Below are 12,371 nucleotides of genomic sequence, written 5' to 3' on the forward strand. Positions count from 1 at the left end.
AAAGGTGACTGTCCATTTTCAACCGCAGCTGCGTTACTGCTCCGACACTACTGCAGCGGCCTGAACGCGTCGGTGTTATTGTCAATTTCCATAGTAAAATGAATGACGATATCGACTGCACGTAATATGGTGATTTTAACGTTTTCCCGACCGCAGCTGCACTACTGCTCCGACACGTCGGTGTTATTGTCAATTTCCATAGTAAAATGAATGACAAGACCGACTGCACGTAGCATGGCCATTTTTGCGTATTTGGTGTATTATTGCAACTGCGGCTACAGACCGCACGTCAAATCTGTCACCTGCACTGAATTGTCTTTGATCACAGATATTAGTAGTTTTAAGCAAAGAGGATATAACCACTACGTTCTAAGGAGTTATTACACCCACGGATAAACAACCCCGATGGTACCGTCGCCATATATCGCAGATATATCGGGGCGGCCAAGGAGCTCACAAATATCTGAACACGCCTTTATTGTCAAGGCGCTAGAGTGCATGTTCAGATATATTTAGCACCTCGGTCGCTCCGACATATCTGATGGCGACTGTAGTACTACTGTAAACTTTTTTGCTAATCTATATTGAGCCATACGAGTATCACAGAGCCAGTTAGGAAACTAGAATGATAGGTCCGAAAAAGAGAGTGTCAAATTCGGAAGTTAACTATAGTCTGGCAAACCCTTCGAGCAACACCGGCTTCCGACACGTCGGAAGGGAGGAGCCCAAGCGATATCTTACCGTACAAATCGTTCTGCCATTTTTTGCGGGGGAAAACGTGCACACAGTCGCACTTCTCACTCACTACTTGCAAAATCCAATCTCTAATTAGGATTGTTCATTTTTTTTAAATGTTCTATTTCGAAAACCATTTCGAGATATTAGGTTTTTAAACAGTTTCCGACATTTGCTGCGATATAATAATCGAGGATTGAAGATATTTCAACAAATATACTGATGACCTTAGTTTGACCTTCTCGCGAGGCTGAATATAATAATGTCATCGTATAGTAAAAGTTATCGAACCATAGTAAATAAATCCGTCACTCACGTAATTGTCAAAGATGTCATTGTCATCAATTGTCATAATATAAAAATTCAGTTAAACCGCTAGTTTCTTACGATTTGATTTATAATTTTTAATACCTAAACAGTAGATTTTGATTGCTTAATATATCAAAAACCATGTTTCCACTTGTGGGAATGATTTACAAAAATTATAGTCCGCGAAGACCTACGTGAAAGACAGTGTTGTCATGAAAATGTGGAATGGAATACTTCAAGTGTTACACACAATATTGCTGTGAGGATCACGTCGATGTAAGTATAAAATTAATATTATTTTACTACGAATATTTAAAAGTCCATTTTGGTGGTCGGGTCACTATTACCTATTTATTTTCTGTGATGATGTGGCCAGAATATCTAAAGACAAACCGTTTAACACAGCTTGTCCGCTACTAGCTCCGTTTTACTGATTTGAAGTTAAATTCAACAAACAGACATACATATATGTAACTTATAACCATCTTGCAAGCAATAAATCATATACATACAAAAATACATAGTTATATTCAAAATACAACATGAAACTGAAAAGATAATTTCTAATTTCCAGGTACCTACAAGTTGCAGTTCAAGGCTCAAGCTGCTGATATCACGGTCATGGCGGACAAAACTAAAGTTAATAAAGAGTTGTGAAAAATAAAACATGTCTTATTTTTTACTTTTTTATTAATTTACGAAAAACCTGTTTCCTAAAAAAGTGTATACATTATATGTTCAACATGTTCTGCACGTAAGGTTGACATTGAGGGCTTTGTTTAGTAGCATTCAGTTGAAGTTGATTTAGGTTCTACTCTTGTTGATCCAGAAAATAATTGTATAGTTTATTATTAAATCTATGCCCACGCCCAGGCACTATTCTTGCTATAACTTTACATTCTCCGCCTTCTCTAGAAATTTGTACATTATATACATCCAATAAAACTAAGGTATATAACTTAAGGCAGATTTGTGGAATCAGCTTTCACAAATTTAGCGTATTTTGAGATTATTGATTTAGGGATTCAAATAATACGACGATATTATTTATAGATTCATTAAATAAACTGTTCTTTTATTTTTTCGTAGTTTTGCGAGGATAGCTATAAGCTCGACAGGGCACGAGCGATAGAGAGGCAAATAGAATACCGAATATCCGGCAAAGTGGCCAAATACCGAATAGTTGCCGAATATTCCTGGCAACTGTAATTGTATTGTAATATATCATATTATATAATGTCGTTTATGGTGACAATTTCTCATTTTGTCATTGCAAAGCCATTCCTGAGCTAAATAAAAGAAGCAATCATTTATTTTTATAACAAGGGGCAAAGATGTTATTTAATACCTCATGGTAACATATTGATATCCAAACATACGAAACGATACAAAATTGAACCACGAGAGAAGCGAATGGTTTAAAATTTAGAATATTGACAGTTGCGGAGGTCTCAAGGCATGAGGGTTAAACAAACTGTGTTACAGTGCAACACGTAATTCTTCACACCAACACGAGGAAACCATTTATTATTCAAATTAATTTATTAAAAGTTCTTTCTATCGGCCAAGGCGAGGGAAATATCTTTCTTCATAAAGGATTTCTTGTCTCGCCCGTCAAGTTTTATATGGATGGTGCGGTCATATCATAGAGTGCCGTCGCCCATTCACACCTGCAACTGGACAATATGAAGTGTAAATTATAAATTATTTTATTCATCATACTTCACTGTTTGGTACCTAAGGAAAGTAAAATTGGCTTAATATGGTACTTAGAAAGATAAATCTGTAATATTTTGCTAACACCGAACGACTGCCTGCCCACCATTGGATAATTTTATTCTTACGTGTCGCATCATCATCTCCAGAACCTACGAATCACTTTGCAGAAATCAATAAAAGGCCTGCTAAAAGAGCCTACCTGGCATGGTTTTGAGGGGACGTTTATTACAGACTTCTAAATCCAGCCGCACTTTTCTGACGGCCGAGTACCTATACGTGATGCAGGTGGATCAAGTGCGCACTCCCCCCGTATATATCACGAACTCCATGAGTCCCATTTACGTCGGATTGCTGTGTGCGGTGGTCACGCATTTAGGCAAGAGGATGGGGAAGAAAATTTCACATTGTGAACTTACCTTAATGTTAAGAATAATTTTTCCTCTGCATTAATTTTATTTGAGTAATTTGATTGTATTTCGTCAATTATTAAGTCTCATTCAATGTTGAATTATCTGAATAAAGGATCACCATTAAATATCAGATTTTTTATTAATATTGCGTAGCTGCCTTCGTCGGACTCTGACTATTGTAGAAAGGCAAACTGGTCTTCTTTTTCATGTAGCATGTAGCATTATCGTCACTCGCTTCTTCACGTAAAAATACAAAAGTAAATTAGTATTTTATTTGTACGTCTGACATTATATGACGACATTGACAAGCCATCAACGAACGCTGTCGCGACTGCACGCCGCAACAGCCGCAGTCGTGCTGCTACAGTAATGCGGCACCGCGTAACGTCGCAACTGCAGTGCAGCGGCAGTTACAAACGGACAGTCACCTTAACCCTTACAACGCAGCAGGGGCACCGATAAATATTAAAGTAGCCACAGGTTGCCGGTTGTTCGCAAGATCTATGGCGATTGCGTTCAATTTGGGTGAGAAAAACGAAATAAGAATGCCGGTTTTACTGAAAGGTTGAATATTTAGGGGTTCTATCTTTAACCTTTCACGTAAGAATTATATGTTGGAAGGTTTCGTAGATAGAGATAGAGTTTTTAGGTACTATCGTCATATCGTTACATTAAAAGTATTTTTGAGTTAAAAAGGCAAGCTATTTAGAGTTTTACATGTAGAAAAAATTATGATATTATATCTAAGTTAATATTTTGTATGAGGTAATGTTTTGATATATTTTCCTCTTCACATTCTTTCCATGCAACCTGCGTTTTGTAAATATCGTGATATTGTAGATAAATTATAAAAGTATCCACAGGTAGCCGACCCTCTTCAGCAAGATATATGGCGATTGAGCTCTGTGAGAACTGAATGGTTAGTTTACGGAGTTTTGTGAGAATAGAAAAAGTTTATTTACGTAGTTAACAAGTTCAACATCAAATACAATATTTTTCCGCGTATTTAAATCTTTCTCTTTTTTTGAAACAAGATATTATAAAATATGTAGCCAATCTATTTGATCTCTATGGATATTGAAATCAAGATCCTCATCTTCAACGTAACAATGTTACGTTGACAACGTCAACGTAAAATGTAAAAAAGGATAAAGGCAAGAACAAAATTGTGACAAAAGACGAAACTTATGACTTGTTTAAGCAACAGTCAAATATATTAATAACGCTCGACATGTTTCATTCCGTGTTTCAGAAGTGTCATCAGGAGCTTGCGTTGACGGTGACGAAAATACGTGTGACCCGTTATTAATATATTTAATATGTCTGTGTCTTACGGAAGTTTTGTTATTAAAACAGTCAACTAATAAAGATGTAGAAGAACTGCGTTGTAGAGGCAAAATATTCCGTCAAATCAAGCTAATAACATAGAATAGAACATAGCCTTCCACTTAAAGAATCGAAATGAAAATAAAACTTCTTAGAACCAACCTAATAACCAAGTGAAATATGTGCCAATATATTTGACCTTAAATAAGTATCCGTTCATCCTTACGAACATTATAAAAAACATACCAGAATCCTTATTAAGATTCATCGCCTCAAGCACCCTTTCTTATCTTTCTAAATAAACTTATGTACGTAACATTTTCAAATTTCAAGTACGCATGATCTTTGAGATTAGAATGTGTTACGTACGTATAGGCAAATAGGGTAAATGTAATATTATGATAATGTGTTATTTATTGTCATAACAATACTCGACTCATAAGAAAGTGATAAGAATCTTCATTATGTCCGTGTTATATACTGAAAAGTTAGTCGCAGTGAGGGCGTGCGACTTTTAATGTTTGACGCGCCGCACCGCACCGCTACGAGTTGAATCCGCGCGCACGGAGAACAAGACCGCCGCGCCGCGCCGCACGGCACAGCGCCGCATTGATTTCGCGTGACGATCGCCCTTGTTGGACCACTCCTCAAGTATTCACGATTTGATTTTTCCGCACCGCACCGCACCGCACTACTTCGCGTTCGCGTCAAGATAGCTCATGGACGCGGCCTAATGACATAACATGACTGTTTTTGTATAAGTACTACAGTAGTAGTACAAAAGACAAAACACTAAGGAAAAGTTACTCGTTATATTATAATTAAATAAACTGAATTGTGTAATATTTTTTAACTATCATCAGTTTACTCTTTATTATACTGAATACCTACTTATCATTGTATTATGAAAATGTTTTTTAAACAGCATTTCAATATTTGTTCGAATGTAGTGTTCGGAGGATGTTGTGCAAATATTAACATTTTATAGATGAAAATGGAAACCGCATATTGAACAATTATTATTTTCAATTATTACATCAACATCCAAACAGTCGCAAACAGATTCATTACGAATAAAATACCTATAATACCTACTTATAGGTAGGTACCCACATATACCCACATAGGTGTCGGGCTACGCATAAGGGAGGGTACCGTATCTTCATCAATAAAAAACCGGCCAAGTGCGAGTCGGACTCGCCCACGAAGGGTTCTGTACCATTACAGAAAAAAACAGCAAAAAAATCACGTTCGTTGTATGGGAGCCCTATTTAAATATTTATATTATTCTGTTTTTAGTATTTGTTGTTATAGCGGCAACAGAAATACATCATCTGTGATAATTTCAACTGTCTAGATATCACGGTTCATGAGATACAGCCTGGTGACAGACAGACAGACAGACGGACAGCGGAGTTTTAGTAATAGGGTCCCGTTTTTACCCTTTGGGTACGGAACCCTAAAAAGCTACACCAGCAAAAGGACGTATCTTCCCGGCACTTACCTACGTCTTTTTAATAAGAAGTTTTTTTGGAAACACATACATTCTCCCCCTTTCAAACTCGGGGTCACAATATTTTCTTAATAAATATGTTCTATGAAACAGATGGTCCTGGGTTCAAATCCGGGTAAGGGCATTAATCTGTGTGATGAGCATGGATATTTGTTCCTGAGTCATGGGTGTTTTCTATTTATTTCAGTATTTATACACGGTGGCTAAAAACAAAGATAGATATAACTCCGTAATAGATGGATACAGTCTAAGGAAAAAACGTGCCTCGAAAATCACGAAAATTTGATTCTCGATCAGATGGCGCCACTAGTTTTGGCCTAAACTCGTATAGAGGGCGTTGACTGTTTCGTTTGTTATTTATAATTTTAACGCATACCAGTAAAAGAACATGGGTCAAAATCATATAAAAATAATTAATGCAAATAAAAAATCATTTATCCATATTTAAATACATTTTATCGTATTTTTATAAATATTTATTTTTAGTTTTAAAGTGTGTCGACAGATGGCAGTGAATTTACTGGGGTTACAAAATTTACTATGACAGTACCGCTCTAGTATAAGTTACTCTATGCTAAAAATAAGTGCATTCCTGTTGCCAGGGAGGTTTTGGAATTATACTGAGCAACTTTTACTATGGGACCAACCCCGAAATCGCGAAAAAAATTTTTGCTGTTTCATACATTTTGGCTGGTCCGCTTTCTATGGGAGGGTAATTTTTGTTTCACGATTTCGTGGTTGGTCCCATAGTAAAAGTTGCTCAATATAATCCGAAAACCTTCCTGGTAACGGGAATGCACTTATTTTTTAGCCAGCCCTTTTAATACCTAATATACATATCGTTGTCCAAGTACCCATAACACAGTCAAGCCTTATAAAAGATAAAGATAAATAAAACCGGCCAAGTGCGAGTCGGACTCGCGCACGAAGGGTTCCGTACCATTACGGAAAAAAGCAAAAAAACACGTTTGTTGTATGGGAGCCCCATTTAAATATATATATTATTCTGTTTTTAGTATTTGTTGTTATAGCGGCAACAGAAATACATCATCTGTGAAAATTTCAACTGTCTAGCTATCACGGTTCATGAGATACAGCCTGGTGATAGACAGACAGACAGACGGACAGACGGACAGACGGACAGACAGACGGACGGACAGACGGACAGCGAAGTCTTAGTAATAGGGTCCCGTTTTTACCCTTTGGGTACGGAACCCTAAAAAGATAAAAAAGGTCATTGCCATAATTAGAAATCTTACATTCCTTAAACCTTAATTAAGTAATAACAATACGAAGAAGTTGGACATCTTAAACATAGTAGGTAGGTACATTAATTTAAATTTCGTACAGTTATAGGCAATGGGTACCAGTCTCAGCCTGTGCCAGATAAGATATGTTGTGTACATATCCAGCGCTGATTTTCAGCCTGGTCCCTTTATATATATACATATATTTCCGGTCGTATATTATAGACGTTGTCAATTTTACGTTGGTCAATTTTGTGTAGGTAACTATATTTTTATTTTATTTATTTATTTTAACCTCTCTCTGACTTTTACCGAATCTTCGAAGTTCAGAGTTCAGAATCCACCATATTCTGTACAGTTATACCGTACATTTATTTGCCTCTGCAAACGGATTCTCCATAATATCGTCATACATGGAAAACAGAATTAGAATAAAATGACTTTATGACCACGAAATGGGGTTGTAAAAGAAATATGAGCTTTTACGCCCTCGACAATAAAACATTTATTCCTTTTGTTTACTATTGAAAATGGTGAAAAAACGAGCCGTGGGGAGATTGCGTGGGTTCCGCCCATAATGGAATTAATTTCTTAACGGCTATCAAATCAGAATTCCATTCTGTTAATTAGGACTGAGTGCATTTCCTTAACGAATTCCCTATTCTGCGCCAGCTCTTTGACTTTTTGATACGACACGGCCCCTACTTTTGCTCTAAAAAACTGCGTCTGGGTTTTCCTCTACCCCGCTTGCGTCCTATCCTCCCCTCCAGGATAGTTTTAAAGAAGTGGTCGTGTCGTATTTAAGTGTCCAATCATTTTTCCGCGTCCATTTGCAATACTGTTCAGTTCTGTGTAAGTACTTACATAAATAAAAACACGGAATCTTTAAGTGTATACTTTCGCTTGTATGTACTTTTACAAGTTATTTTACTCCTACAGATATACCCCCTTATTTATAAATGCGCTACAAGTCATAATTAGTCGTTTCGACGTATGTATTTGTAAGAAAGGGATATACCTAATATGAATTAAATAAGTGGTAGTATTGTAGGTATCTATTTATTTATTTTTATTTATTTATTTTAAACTTTATTGCACATAAAATTATAAGTACAAATGGCGGACTTAATGCCATAAGGCATTCTCTACCAGTCAACCACTGGGCTAAAAAGAGATGGTTGTTAGGTGCAGGATTAATTTAGTTCGTGTTTAACGTAAATTATCGCTAAACAAACTAAAATTAACACGCATGAAGTACTTAATTATACGCTTTATAATAAATTAATTAAAATATCCATTTAGTTTCGATAAAACATGTAATTTGCAATTAACATTCAATATTAATTGCCAATAGCTTACGGCTATAAAGAGAAAAACATATTTAATATTTTCCTGTTTATTGAATATTGATGTTTGATGTTTGTTGATGAGTCTGAAGTTGGAATAATTTTGATGGCACTTGTTATTGGTACCTAATGCAAATGTATATTATTAAAAACAAAGATAGATATAACTCCGTAATAGATGGATACAGTCTAAGGAAAAAACGTGCCTCGAAAATCAAGAAAATTTAATTCTCGTTCAGAGGGCGCTACTAGTTTTGGCCTACAGTCGTATAGATGGCGATGACGGTTTCGTTTGTTATTTAACAATTTTAACACATATCAGTGAAAGAATATGGGTCAAAATCATAAAAAAAAATTATGCAAATAAAAAAAATCATTTATCTATATTTAAATACATTCTATTGTATTTTTATAACTCTCCATTTTTAGTTTTTAAGTGTGTCGACAGATGGCAGTGAATTTACTGGGGTTACAAAATTTACTATGACAGTAACGCTCTAGTATCAGTTACTCTATGTTAAAAATAATAAATAAAAAAATAAAATGCTCTTATTTCAGACAAAGTCCATACACACATTAAAATTACAAATAAAAATTACAATTAGGTACAAATAATCGTTGAAAGGTTATTGAACAAACATAGCTATATTGCTGAACTATAATAATTTAAAGTGTATTTTTTCTTATTTACTCGTAATGCATATTAATTATAAGATGTTTTATAATTATATTATTATTATAAACCTTCTTTATTCCTTAAGTAAACTTAGTCTATTTGTTACATATTGTTATATTTTTTTTTTATAATACTTTCATAAACAGTTGTTATTAAAGTTCGTTGAAGATAATAGTTGTTTTTTATTTTATTTAAGGCCCCTTTCGGGTAAAGGTCTCCTCCAACTTTATCCAGCAACTTCGGTCTTTGGCTGTCTCCATCCAGTTTTTACCGGCCACTTTCGATATTTCGTCTGCCCACCGTTCTTTTGGTCTTCCTGCTTCCCTTTTGCCTACTGGGCCTTTCCATCAAGTTGTAGCTTTTATTGTCCACCTATTGTCTGTGTAGCGGGCTATGTGGCCTGCCCATTTCCATAGGCATTTGGCATATTGTAGAGCGTCTATAATATTCGTTTTGTTTCTAATATCAGTGTTTCTTTTTCTGTCTCTTAGTTTGATGTTTAGGATACTCCTCTCCATAGCTCGTTGACAAATTTGAATTTTATTTTTTGTTTCCTTGTTGTATACCCACGTTTGATTATAAGATGTATTGTTTTGAAAAGATGTATCCCGCCGAGTTTGTTGCCGGTCCAATATTGGGATACCCCCCTCCAACGTACGGGGGATTTAAATCTTCTCGGGGCAGAGGTGTAGGGTTAGAGCTAACGTAGCTTTATTTGACGTTCATAAGCGCATTGTAATTTGCCTACTTGAATAATAAACTATCTTATGTTATTAAACTATCTTGGGGTTGAAACTATGGGGCCTTGGGGGGAAAGTGCCCATAGAGTTTTTAAGGAATGTAGCCGCAGGTTAGTAGAGTTGACGCGTGATGAGAGGGCTGGTTCATATCTAGCACAGCGGATCAGCATTGCCATACAACGTGGCAATGCTGCCAGCCTTCTGGGCACGATGCCAATAGACGGTGATTTGGGGCAAATTTTTTATTTATAGTTTATTTTTAAGTTTAGTTTTTAATTTTAGTTTTTAATTTAGTTTGTAATTTTGATTTTAATTATTTTTAGAGATATCTGTTCCTACCTTATGGAATTAGTTTTAACTACATAATAGAATTACAAAAACAATATAACAATAGATTGTCTGTGACTTTGAGCATCTTATGTTATCTTTCTGTTATCTTTTTGATAAAACTATAATATATTTTTATATTTAGCTAAACTGTGGAATGAACTGTCGCCTGCGGTATTTCCGGACCGATATGACCTTCAAACCTTCAAGAAAAGAGCGTATTCCCATCTTAAAGGCCGGCAACGCACTTACAACCCCTCTGGTGTTGCGGGTGTCCATGGGCGGCGGTAATCGCTTTCCATCAGGTGATCCGTCTGCTCGTTTGCCTCCTATTTCATAAAAAAAAAAAAAATTTAGCCCATTTCATAGTTTTAGGCACCTAATAGCCACGGCCTCAAATAACAACGGAAATATCAACGTAGCGCTTAACACAACGCATTGCTGCCAGGTGCAGACGCATTTTTTGCATAAGTTTAGTACGTGCTTATAAGATGTTACACCGATACGACTGATCTGTTAGTGTCAAAAGTGACGTTTTTGGTTCACATTTTTTGGTTGGCATTTTCGTTAGTCATAATTTGGTTTTTCTCAGAAACGCGTAACTCTTCAGGATTGCCATAAAACAAACCTTACTTAACCTAACCTATCTATTGGATAACCTTACGAAAATCCTGAGAGGTTAACAGGTTGCATAATGAATTACTATTAATTTTTAATCTTAATTTTAGTTTTTTTTTTTAATCAGAATTATTATGATCAATCTATTAAATTTAAATGTCAAGATTTATTTATTATTAATTTTAACATAATTTTAATTTTATAATTTTATTTTAATTCTTATTATAATTGCAACTGTTGTCTTATTGTGTTATGCTTATTATGTATATGGACCAATGTTGTCTGCAATAAATGATAAATATATATATTAACGGTTTCAGAATTATGACTAATGATAATCTGACAATCATTACATTATGACTTTCAATAATTATGTCAAACAAACGAACCCCGATCATAATATTTAAGGTCACATTGAAGTAGGATCTCCAAAATTAAAATTCAGCCGGCCGTGAACGCAGGGCATTAAAAGTCATTATTTCCAGCAGGCATTGTATAAAAGCCTCTTTACTGACCTCACAAACTTTACGACTCAACCTAATTTGGAATTGAAAAGTTGTTGCGACGATTTCCGTTTTGCGCTTGATTTTTGACTGCTTTTTTAATTGTATTCCAGTATAACTATAAATGTGTTAATAAACACCTACCAAGTGTGACAGATGAACAGACAGACGGACAGACGGACAGAGGAGTCTTCGTATACGGTCCCGTTTTTACCGTTTGGGTACGGAACTCTAAAAACTGTGAAATGTTTTATTTCGAAGGTATATATTTGTAATTTTATGACGAGAATCTGATTTCAGGAAAAGGTCAAGTTTTTTGGGCTTAGGTTTAAAGGATTTATACGCAAATAACACCTTAATTAGGAATCCGTAGGTTGTAGGAAAAATACGACATTTTGATCAAATTATTTTATCCGCCATCATTAGTAATGAGTGGGACGATGGTAATGATTCATTATCACCGTCCCACTGCTGGTCTCAGAGCCTACCGCGAAACACGAAAATAAAATTTCGTTCTCTGTCTCTCCATCGCTCGAATACGGTATACAAGAGTGATAAAGAGGCAGAAAATGAAATTCCGATTTTCGTGTTTCGCGGTAGGCCCTGATTACACGAAGACAGTATGTACCTTTATTTCCGTAAGTAAGTGTGGTCTGGGTGCGCAGGTCTGAACAAAGTTGTTTAAAGACGGATTTGCTAAGCCGAAATTGTTGAATGAACAACTATTCCGGCATCTTCTCCACTATTTTCAGCCTGCCACGATTTTCCCGACGGCGCCGGCGCCTGCGTCTCCGCGAAACTTCTGCGTTGTGAGCCTCCCACAATTATTTCAAAGTGTGCATTTTACTACACAATAACTTTTTATACGGCCTTTCTGTCTTCTCTTCGCTAAGTTATCTACT

General features: G+C 35.8%; 1 protein-coding gene across 1 annotated transcript in view; it reads left to right on the forward strand.

Moving 5' to 3' along the window:
• Window positions 1–12,371, forward strand: part of LOC134744537 (uncharacterized) — a 139,149-nt gene that overhangs the window by 98,054 nt on the left and 28,724 nt on the right. The window lies entirely within an intron of this gene.

Source organism: Cydia strobilella, chromosome 10 (genome assembly GCF_947568885.1).
Source record: "Cydia strobilella chromosome 10, ilCydStro3.1, whole genome shotgun sequence".
Lineage (NCBI taxonomy): Eukaryota > Metazoa > Arthropoda > Insecta > Lepidoptera > Tortricidae > Cydia > Cydia strobilella.